We start from the raw sequence: 11306 nt of genomic DNA, 5'->3' as shown, positions 1-11306 counted from the left end.
AGCGAAACTCTGTCTCAAAAAAAAAAAAAAGTTGAATTAATGAATAGATCCATGGTTCTTTCAGGAGGGGTTGGCCAGGGTAGGAGGGAGACCACCTTCCTTTTGTGTTTACTGTGCCAGCCCAGCTTCCCCGATCCTTCCATAGAGCAGCTGGGAGCCTGGGAGAGACAATGGAGATTCTAGAAGACCTAATCTTGAGTGCTGACTCCTGACCCCTGCTCCAGAGCAGCCCTTCTGCTGTGAAATCGAGAAGTCCATGGCTAGGCTCAGTGGCGCACTCCTGTAAACCCAGCACTTTTGGAGGCCCAGGCAGGAAGATCGCTTGAGGCCAGGAGTTCAAGACCAGCCTGGGCAACTTAGCAAGATCCTGTCTCTAAAAAAGTCCACAAGTTGGAGGCTGCAGTGAACTATAATTGCGCCCCTGCACTCTAGGCTGGAGAGAAAGTGAAACCATTTCTCTAAAAAAAAAATAAAATAAAATAAAGGGGCTGGGCGTGGTGGCTCATGCCTGTAATCCCAGCACTTTGGGAGGCCGAGGCGGGTGGATCACGAGGTCAGGAGATTGAGACCATCCTGGCCTTGTTTCACCATGTTTGGTGAAACCCCGTCTGTACTAAAAATACAAAAAATTAGCTGGGCGTGGTGGCGGGCGCCTGTAATCCCAGCTACCTGGGAGGCTGAGGCAGGAGAATCGCTTGAACTTGGGAGGCGGAGGTTGCAGTGAGCCGAGATTGCACCACTGCTCTCCAGCCTGGGCAACAGAGAGAGACTCAGTCTCAAAACAAAAAAAAAAAAAAAAAAAAAAAAAAGAAGAAAAGAAAGCTTTTCCATTTATTGAGTTGAAATCTGATCCTTCTAGCTGCCTCCTCTTCAGGGAATCTTAATGATGGCCCTCTGGAAACAAGGCTTTCTGGTAGATGAGCAGGAGGGATATTTGTAAACAGGTGCCTCTCAGCAGCTCTCCGGCAAGCAGGGCTGACTCTCTCCCAAGGAGCTCTGCAGAGCTCGGTCACCTCCTCACTCTCTCCTGTCCTGCCCACAGGTACGTGCAGGAAGGGCGGTTCCGAATCGAGGAGAGGACACTGACGGCCTTCCAGTGGCTCTACAGCCCGCAGCAGCATCGCATCCTCAGCCGGGCTGACCTCGAGTCTCCCTCCAGGTAAAGGGGCCTTCTGCCTTGACCCTCACATTCTTTGGCCTCGGTCCAGGCCCCTCAGCTGGTACTTACGAAGTGAGCTCCGCGCTGGTCCACAAATCCACCATGGGGAACTTTGCCCTCAGTGATGGGGAGGCCTTCTAGGAAAGAATTTATCAGCCTGGATGCTTGTCCCACCTCGAATGCACTGAGGCAACTCACCGCCTCTGTTTTCTCCTCTATAAAACAGATGGGGTCATACTTTCCCTGCCTTCTCTTGGGAGATTATAAGTCTCCAGTGAAATATGACTGCAGAGATTTACAAAGCCTGGAGATTGGTTGGGCTCAGTGGCTCATGCCTGTAATCCCAGCACTTTGGGAGGCTGAGGTGGGTGGATCACTTGAGATCAGGAGTTCAAGACCAGCCTGGCCAACATGGTGAAAACTCGTCTCTACTAAAAATACAAAAATTAGCTGAGCATGGTGGCACATGCCTGTAATCTCAGCTACTCGGGATTGAGTAGCTGAGACAGGAGAATCTCTTGAACCCTGGAGGCAGAGGTTGCAGTGAGCCGCAATTGCACCACTGCACTCCAGCCTGGGCAACAGAGGGAGACTCTGTCTCAAAAAACAAACAAACAAACAAACAAACATAAAACAAACAAAAAAACCAACAAAACAAAACAAAAGACCAAAGACTGGAGATCCCTGGTTCTTTCCTCTCTGGAGGGAGAGTGGCAGGTCAATTTGCTGGGCACCCTTTGCTTTGACTTGCAGCCAGCCCTGCCTTCTTTGTCTGCCTCCTTTCCCATGCCAGAGATTCCAGCTGGGATCCTGAGTCTGGGTAGGGGGCTGGGAGATGAGGGCTTTTCCTGACCCAGATCCTTGCTCCAAGACCCCTGCCCACTATTCCCGCAGTACTGGACACGTATGGCCAGCATCGGCAGTCACAACAGAGGCATCCTGGCAACCCTTCTGCAGCCACAGCCCTTCCCAAGGCCTCTGCCACACCCAACCTGGGGCCTTTCTTTCCACTTTCCCCATCAAAGCCGTTTTTTTGTTTGTTTTGTTTTGTTTGTTTTTTTAGATGGAGTTTTGCTCTTGTCGCCCAGGCTGGAGTACAATGGCGCGATCTTGGCTCACTGCAACCTCTGCCTCCTGGAGGCGATTCTCCTGCCTCAGCCTCCCGAGTAGCTGGGATTACAGACACCTGCCACCATACTTGGCTAATTTTTGTATTTTTAGTAGAGTCAGGGTTTCACCATCTTGGCCAGGCTGGTCTCAAACTCCTGATCTCAGGTGATCCACCTACCTCGGCCTCCCAAAGCGCTGGGATTATAGGCGTGAGCCACTGTGCCCAGCCACATAACTTCAGATTTCATACATGGGAAGGCTACATGCCAGAGGACTTGAAGAAGAGTCTGCCATATAGTCACTGAGATAGTGACTGAATTCATTTTTGTGATAGAATATTAATTTTTTTTAAGAAATAGGGTCTCACTGTGTTGCCCATGCTGGCCTTGAACCCCTGGGCTCAAGTGATCCTCCTGACTCAGCCACAATAGTTTTCTTTTTTTTTGAGATGGAGTTTCACTCTTGTTACCCAGCCTGGAGTGCAATGGCACGATCTCGGCTCACTGCAGCCACCGCCTCCAGGGTTCAAGTGATTCTCCTCCTTCAGCCTCTTGAGTAGCTGGGATTACAGGCATGTGGCACCATGCTCAGCTAATTTTTTATATTTTTAGTAGAGACGGGGTTTCGCCATGGTCTCGAACGCCTGACCTCAGATGATCCACCAACCTCTGCCTATCAAGATGCTGGGATTACAGGCGTGAACACAATAGTTTCTAATTATTTTATTTAATTTATTTTGAGACAGGGTCTCACTCTATCACACAGGCTGGACTGCAATGGGATGATCATGGCTTACTACAGCCTCAAACTTTTGGGCTCAAGGAATCCTCCTGTTCAGCCTCCAGAGTGGCATGCACCACCTTGCATGGCTAATTTATTTCATTTTATTCTTATTTTTGTAGAGATGGGGTCTTCCTATGTTGCCCAGGCTGGTCATCTCCTAGGTTCAAGCCATTCTCCTGCCTCTGCCTCCCAAAGTGCTGGGATTACAGACGTGAGCCACTGTGCTCAGCCAATAGTTATTTTTTTAGTTGCCGTTACGTGTCATGCAAATGCTTTGCAGGAATAAATTGATTGAATCTTCATAGCAATGCTAGGATCTAGGTACTATTGTTGTCCTTGTTTTTCAGATGAGGAAACTGAGGCACAGAGTTTAAGTCACAGCTAGTAAGTGGCAGTGCTCTCAACTACTATGCACTGCCTCTCAGAGAATAAGGTTTGTACTTGAAGTGGGGGGAAAGAGGCGGTAATTTCTTTTTCTTTTTCTTTCTTTTCTTTGAGATGGAGTTTTGCTCTTGTTGCCCAGGCTGGAGTGCAATGGCACGATCTTGGCTCACTGCAACCTCCGTTTCCTGGGTTCAAACGATTCTCCTGCCTCAGCCTCCCGAGTAGCTGGGATTACAGGCATGCATCACCACGCCCGGCTAATTTTGTATTTTTAGTAGAGACAGGGTTTCACCATGTTGGCCAGGCTGGTCTCGAACTCCTGACCTCATGATCTGCCTGCCTCGGTCTCCCAAAGTGCTGGGATTACAGGCGTGAGCCACTGTGCCCAGCCTCTTTACAAAGAGCAAGAAGGTGGTGTCCGCAAACTATAGATGGGTGGACTTAGCATCAGTCCTAGTCAAGTTCCAGAGTCGGTTATTAAAGAGGAGGTTTGGAGGCACTTAGACAAGGAAGACATGGATGATCAACATCGGGGAGTGCGTTCCCTAAGAACTCACCCTACTAGGGGAAGCTTTTTGCTTTTCTGATTAGTTTTCTAGACTCAAAATTAGACCTGGGGGTGGAGCAGGAGACTGTGCTTCTGAGTTTCAGCAAGCAATTGTTCTTTCTTCCTGTGGTCAGGGCCTTGCAGATGACACACAGCCACATGGGCAGGGGGATGGGACAGCTAAGGAGGTTGGTGAATGGACTGCCATCGGCTGAGTTCTACTCAGTGTGTTGAAAGGTGGTTTGGTAAGGGAGGGTGTGGCCAGTGTCCTGGTGACATTGCTGATGGCAGGAACCTGGGTACCATTCCAGCAGGCAAGATGGCAGAATTGGGACCCAAAGTGCCCTGGAAGCTGAATTCCAGGTCCAAGTCCAGTAGATACATTCCGGGTCCAAGTCCAGTAGATACCATTCATTCGTTCATTCATTTTAGCAAGGATGCTTACAGTAGACAGTATTTATTTATTTGTTTATTTATCTATTTATTCTTTTTTGAGACAGTTTTGCTCTTGTTGCCCAGGGTGGAATGCAATGGTGCCATCTCGGCTTGCTGCAACCTCTGCCTCCCGGGTTCAAGCAATTCTCCTGCCTCAGCCTCCGGAGTAGCTGGGATTACAGGCGCCTGCCACGATGCCCAGCTAATTTTTGTATTTTTAGTAGAGACGGGGGTTTCACCATGTTGACTAGGCTGGTCTCAAACTCCTGCCCTTAGGTGATCTGCCTGCCTTGGCCTGCCAAAGTGCTGGGATTACAGGCATGAGCCACCACACCTGGCCAGGTAGTAGACACAATTTAACAGGGGTAAAGGATAAATGTATTTTGGTTTCTAATCCTGTCTGCACCTGGGCAGCAGGGTGAAGGAATCAGAATTGTCTGAAGGGTTCCCACGGAGTAGAAGCTTGGGTATGGCCCCATGTGTTAGGTGTCTACCAAAGAAAATGCTTACATTTTGAGGCTGCAAGAGCTCAGGGCAGAGTCCAGAGTGAGAGAAGGGAAGGTCTTGCTGTTCTGAGGCCAAGGCTCTATGAGGAATATTCCTTTGCTTCTTCATTTATTTGGTGGGTGTGGATTGAACACTGTTCCTCTGCCAGACGTTGTGCCAGATGTGCCCCTTGAACAGCTGAGCAGTTGTATTTCTGGGTGATGGAATGGGCTGCTGATAGGACTATGGGCTGGTCACCCCTGCTATCCTTTTTTTTTTTTTTTTTTTTGAGATGGAGTCTCACTCTGTCACCCAGGCTGGAGTGCAGTAGTGTGATCTCGGCTCACTGCAACCTCCACCTCCCGGTTCAAGCGATTCTTCTGTCTCAGCCTCTTGAGTAGCTGGGACGACAGGTGCTCCCCCACCAGGCCCAGCTAATTTTTGTATTTTTAGTAGAGACCGGGTTCACCATGTTGGCCAGGCTGGTCTCGAATTCCTGACCTCAGGTGATCCACCCACCTTGGCCTCCCAAAGTGCTGGGATTATAGGCGTGAGCTACCATGCCCAGCCAGCCACCACGCCCAGCCAGCCACCATACCTGGCCTCCCTGCTATCCTTTTTTTTTTTCCCCAAGATGGAGTCTTGGTCTGTTGCCCAGGCTGGAGTGCAGTGATGCGATCTCTGCTCACTGCAACCTCCGCCTCCCGGATTCAAGCAATTCCCTGCTTCAGCCTCTTGGGTAGCTGGGATTACAGGCATGTGCCAATACGCCCTGCTTTTTTTTTTTTTTTTTTTGTATTTTTAGTAGAGACAGGGGTTTCACCATGTTGACCAGGTTGGTCTTGAACTCCTAACCTCAAATGATCCACCCCCCTCAGCCTCCCAAAGCACTAGGATTACAGGTGTGAGGCACCGCGCCCGGCCAGCCACCCTGCCCAGCCTCCCTGCTGTCCTTTCTTTCTCCCACAACTATCCATTGTGATCCTGCTCTGGGTCAGGCCCTCAAGGAAGACCAGGGTACTGCCCTCCATGGGCCACACATCCTAGTGGGAGAGACAGACGATAAACATGTAAACACAGAGACAAGAGAATTTCCCAATATGACCAGTGTGCTGAAGAAACTCACACAGGGCATCGAGATCATGAGCAGCCAGTGGATGTGTGGGGACTCTGGAAGAGGTGGAAGACCTCTCCAAGAGAGTGACATTTGAGCTGAGTCCTGAAGGGCACAGGGGCGACCACATAAAGAAGCTGCTGGTGAGAGGTGTTGAGTGGGTGGTGGGGAGGGGGCACAGGGCATGGGGCGGAAGAGTCCTTCTGCAGGGGAGCAGCAAGTGCAAGGCTGTTCTAGAAGCAGAAGGCCATTGTAGCCAGAGCAGAGTCATGACCCACAGGGTCATGAGGCCACGACCCACAGACAGAAGCGAAGATTTCTGTGCAATTAAAGGAGTGGCTTTCTAGCACTTAGAGCTGCCTGAGGATGGAGTGGGCTGCCCCGAGGGAGAGAACTTCCCATCACTAAGCCATAGTCAAAGGCCGCTGTCCGTGGAGGTTACTGAGGATGAGACTCAAGTATCCCAAAGGTTGGCTAGAGGACCCTTCGTTCCTTCAACCCCTTCACGTTCAGGAGCATCCTTGGTTTGGCGGAAGCTGGGGGGATGTCTATGGAGTGCATGAATGAAAGTTCCAGGCCGAGCGCGGTGGCTCATGCCTGTCATCTCAGCACTTCGGGAGGCCGACGCGGGTGGATCACCTAAGGCCAGGAGTTCGAGACCAGCCTGGCCAACATGGCGAAACCCCGTCTCTACTAAAAATACAAAAAGTAGCCGGATGTGGTGGCGGGTGCCTGTAATCCCAGCTACTCGGCAAGCTAAGGCACGAGAATCGCTTGAACCCGGGAGGCGGAGGTTGCAGTGAGCCGAGATCGCACCACTGCTCTCCAGCCTGGGCGACAGAGCAAGACTCTGTCTCAAAAAAATCTAGCCTCCAGATCCCAGGCAGCGGGGAGTTTCAGGGGTCTGAGCAGTCCTGGGGACTCGCAGCATAGTATTCTGTACTCCGTCCCGGGTCCCGCGCAACGCAGAGCTAGAAGGAGCCCCAGAGTATCTTCCTCAGTAGAGCAGGAGCCCCCAGGCCTCACCGCACCTCGGTTCCCCATTGCCCCCATTACATCTTCCAGGAACCCCTGGCGGGCAGGCTGCTCCTTCTCTCCCCGGGTCCTCTGGGTGCACCTGCCCCGCCCCGCGCCTTTGTTCCGGAGGAGCCGCCTTGGGCAGCCCCCAGGGCGCTCAGGACCCGCTGTACCCCCCGCCACCGCCTCCCGGTGCCCGCCCCTCCGCCCCCTCTCCGCGGCTGCGCCAGGCGATCCGCAGGCAGCGGCACAGGGACCAGGGCGCGCCCCGGGTGGCGGAGGCGCGGCGAGGGCGGGAGCACAAGGACCCCGGACCCTGGATCGGCGCGGGCTCCGGCTGCGCGTGCGCGGCGGCGGCGGCGGCGGCGAGGGGCGCCAGGTGTGCGGGCGGTGGCGGCTGCGGAGGGCGCGGCTTTGTGCACTGGGGACGGGCCGGGGTGCGCGCGTGCGCGACTGGGCTGCTGCGAGGGACCCCGCCGCCCCGGAGGAGGAGGAGGAGGAGGAGGGGGCTGGGCCGAGGGAGGGGGCGACCGCGGGGACTGAGGTGCCCTTCGCTCCGGGTCCGGAGGCAGCCGCGCGCCAGGCGGCGCAGAAGGTCAGTGGCCCCGGGGCTGGGATTCCGCAGCCAGCCTGGATCGGGACGTGAGTCCTGGTGTGACTGACGGGGAATCGGAGCGTGTGTGGAGTGTGAACGCGTGTGTTTGCAGACAGACATCGGCACGTATGGACAGCGCGAGCCGGTACTGCGTTCCGGAGGAGCCATCCGGCGTCACGGGCTGTGCTGGGGAGGTGGGGTGACCGTCCTCAGAAACCCCCGCGGGCGGGGCGCTGCACACACGTCCACCTATAGGGTGTGTGTGCGTGCGTGAGGTGTGCGGCCCCTGTCAGAATCTGGCGAGAGAAGCTGACCGGGATGGAGGTCAGAGGTAGGGTGTTTACAGGTGGTGGTGGAAGGAAAACAGCCAGGAACCCCAGGAGGACCCTGGAGCTAGGCTGGGCTTGCTGAAACCCCCCATCCCATCCTCGCTCCAGCCTGTGCCTATTGCAGGAAGAGGAGCTAGGGAGGTGGGGTGCCGGCTGAGAGGCCTTGAGAGATCTTTGGGAGCGCGGTCCGATTTCAGCCTGATCCTCATTTCCAGAGGCCTGGATGGGTGTGGGGGTGCCGGCCCTGGGTGGGGGGTCCAGGGCAGGCGTGTGTTCAGGAGACCTCAGGGGTCCGTGTAGACCGTCCTCTGGCTTTGCCAGCACCAGGCGCTGTGTGTCTGGACCTGGGAGCTGGCTGAGGGATACCCTTGCTTCCTCTCATTTGTTTTCTATAGCTCCCCCTACATCCTTGTTAACAAACCTCAAGGGCACTTATATGCCAGTGGGGTTTGCTGGGATGTGCCCTGTTGAGCGGCTCTCATCAGAGAAGCCTCCATGGGGAATGAGAGAGTTGTCCTGAGCCAGGTGCCAGGGCTCTTGGGTTCTTTGCCTGCGTTGTGACCCTGGGGCCATCCCTCAAGCCCTATAGGCCTCAGTTTCCCATGGCGCTCTGCCCTCCCCCTTCTTCCTGTTGCAGGGTGGGGAGTAAACAGCTCGCACAGCTGCCTGGGGCCGGGAGGCTGGGAGGCGGGGAGTGACTCAGGGTCTGTGAGGTCTTGGGCAGCGATTTTTCAGGCGAAAGTCCGGGCGCATCTTCTCGACTTGGGCAGGAGTTGGGGAGGCTCTGCCCTCACCTCCAAGCTGTGGTGCTGGGTTTCTGAGTCCTGGGGTAGGGTGGGGTGGGCATCTGTTGGATCTGGCTGTTCAGGCATCAAGAAGCTGCCTCTCTGGTCCCTCCTTCCTTCCCAGATGTCAAGCAGTTGGAGAGGAATGGGGCTGGGGGGCCTGGTAGCGGGGTGGGATGTGGGGTCTGGAGCTGAAGAGCTACAGCAGCCACTTTTGGTCCCTGTGTCTGATGTTACTGGGCAGAGACAGTTGCTAAGCTTGGGTAGGGTCGGGGCAGGTCTAAGTGGGACTGCTCAGCTCAGCATGTTGAGGCGATTTGGTGGGAGGTGGCCTCAGCTCCAGAGAAGAGGACCCTGCTGCTGGAGGCACACTTGTAGTCCTCCTCACCCTCTTTCCCATGACCCTGTCTGATCAACTTTGGCTGAGCCACCATGGCTCAGGATGACTTGAGCCTTGAGGGAAAGGGACCTTGGCATGGATGGGGTTGGTGGCAGGGTCGCATAGTGGCTAAGCATGAAGGCCCTGCTGTCACTCAGACCTGGGTGTGAGTCCCAGCTCATCCCATACTGCTGTGGCTGCACCTGCCTTCCCCTCAATGGGAGCCCGACAGAAAGGCTTGTAGGGCGTGGCTTATTTGGGAGGCGATCTCAGGAAACAAGGACGGGGACAGGGGGTTTGAAGGAGAGGAAGGGGAAGCAACGATTTGATTATTCCCACCACTCTCCTGGGCGGTGTCCCGAGGAGCCTTACAGACAGAACCGCTCTTTTGGGGAGAGAAACAGGGAAGCATTTACCCATTAGCCCCATCCCTTGCCAGGCAAGGGTGGCTCTGTGGACATTCACTCCTGTGTGGACTTCCAGATTGCACGTGTGTGGGGCTCAAGTGGTTCCCTGTGGGTACTCCACACGGCAGCTTCCAAGAAGGCCCAGCGTGGCCTGACATGAAGCACTGTCCCATTGCGCCTGTAAGATGCTGCTTGGAGCCTGCAGGGACCTGGTCATTGCGGAAGTGTTTGGAGTGAGAGGTGGGGCCAAGAGGGCTGGAAGCAGCACACTGAGGTGTCTAACACTGCGTGACCTTGGGCAAATTACCTGACTTCTTTGAGCCTCAGTTTCCTTAGCTGGGTGTTTTAAGTGTTAATAAGGCATTTATTGAATTTTTGAACATGGTGATGGGCCCATAGCAAGGGCTTCACCCGTGGTATTTTTGTGTGGCCAGGAAGACCACATGCCCAGGGTGGCTGAGACAGTCATTCACTCAAGTGGAGGTGGGTCCGCATAAGATGACCTTTAAAGACCCCTCCCGGTCATGGCACCTGGGGTTCAGGGGCCAGACTGCTGACCTGGTCAGTTCCTCTAGGGCTGTGGCCCAGTTTCCCAGACCTCCTGAATGCTTCCATTTCACAGCCTGTGAATTGGAGTCAGCAATGTCCTGCTCCTGGGCTGGCCGCTCAGATATACCTCTTCCTGGGCTCTGCCTCAGGAGGACACAGAAGCCAGCACTGGGCAGAGGAGGGCGAGGGGAGATGACAGCTCTGAAGCAGGTGCTTGAAGGAGGAGTGGAGGGAGGGTGGATGCTGGCATTTCTGGCATTGGGAGCTGGCATATGGTCACGGGCATGGGTCTGGGCCATAGTCAGTGGGGGAGGACAAGGCAGGGGGCTGGGGGAGGGCAGGAAAGGAAGGTGAGCGGGTTGGCAGAAGGTGGCCAAGAAGGATGGAAGAGACAGGGACAGGGAGTGGGTTTGGCAGCCTTGGCATATGGGGATTCACAGCATCTGGGGTGGTGGTAACCAAATGGGAGGGTGATGGGGTGGTACGAAGGAAGGGAAGGCAGTAGGTGAGATCTAGTTGGGGCTTCCTAGGGTGTAAACTGGGGCAGTCTTCATAGTTCGTGGTACAGCATCCACAAGCCTCCTCATTCTTTTTTTTTTTTTTTTTTTTTTTTTTTTGACAGAGTTTTGCTCTTTTTGTCCAGGCTGGAGTGCAATGGCGCAATCTTGGCTCGCCGCAACCTCCGCCTCCTGGGTTCAAGCGATTCTCCTGTCTCAGCCTCCCAAGTTGCTGGAATTACAGGCGTGTGCCACCACGTCCTGCTACTTTTTGTGTTTTTAGTAGAGATGGGGTTTCTCCATGTTGGTCAGGCTGGTCTCGAACTCCTGATCTCAGGTGATCTGCATCCCCTGGCCTCCCAAAGTGCTGGGATTACAGGCATGAACCACCACCCCTGGCCAAAGCCTCCTCATCCTTTTTTCCATAGTGTCCACTTGCCCCTCCCAGGCCACCACCCCCTTTGACAGGGGAGGAGCTCTTTGCAGACACTTAGTTCCTGTTATGAGCAGCGACTGGAGAAGGTCCAGAGGTGCCTTTGCCAAGGCTTGTTGCCATGGTGCCGTGGTGGGCCTTGCCTCCCTACCCTCTCCCATCTCTGAGCAACGTGCCACCCCCTCCAGGAGAGCTCACAGACTGGGGAAGGTGTCCAGCTGCCTCTTTGCTCATGCATGGCCAGCTCAGGCTGGCCTTACAAAGGTCACTGCGTTCATCCCTCTGCCTGCAGGCAAG

General features: G+C 54.6%; 1 protein-coding gene across 3 annotated transcripts in view; it reads left to right on the top strand.

Annotated features, from left to right (window-relative positions):
- Nucleotides 1-1147: 1147 nt before the first annotated feature.
- The window catches only part of RAP1GAP2 (RAP1 GTPase activating protein 2), a 267223-nt gene continuing 257064 nt past the window's right edge, over nucleotides 1148-11306 (top strand). Inside the window, exon 1 of one of the 3 annotated variants that reach the window (XM_030799615.1) lies at nucleotides 1148-1159. The gene's annotated coding sequence lies outside the window, so the exon portion shown is untranslated. Of the gene's footprint in view, nucleotides 1160-7414; nucleotides 7631-7900; nucleotides 7962-11306 lie in introns of those variants that run through there. The other 2 variants (XM_030799613.1, XM_030799614.1) reach the window with 2 other exon arrangements.

Source organism: Nomascus leucogenys, chromosome 19, assembly GCF_006542625.1.
Source record: "Nomascus leucogenys isolate Asia chromosome 19, Asia_NLE_v1, whole genome shotgun sequence".
Lineage (NCBI taxonomy): Eukaryota > Metazoa > Chordata > Mammalia > Primates > Hylobatidae > Nomascus > Nomascus leucogenys.
Note: the sequence above shows the minus strand (reverse complement) of the source record. Positions and strands in the feature narration are given on the sequence as shown.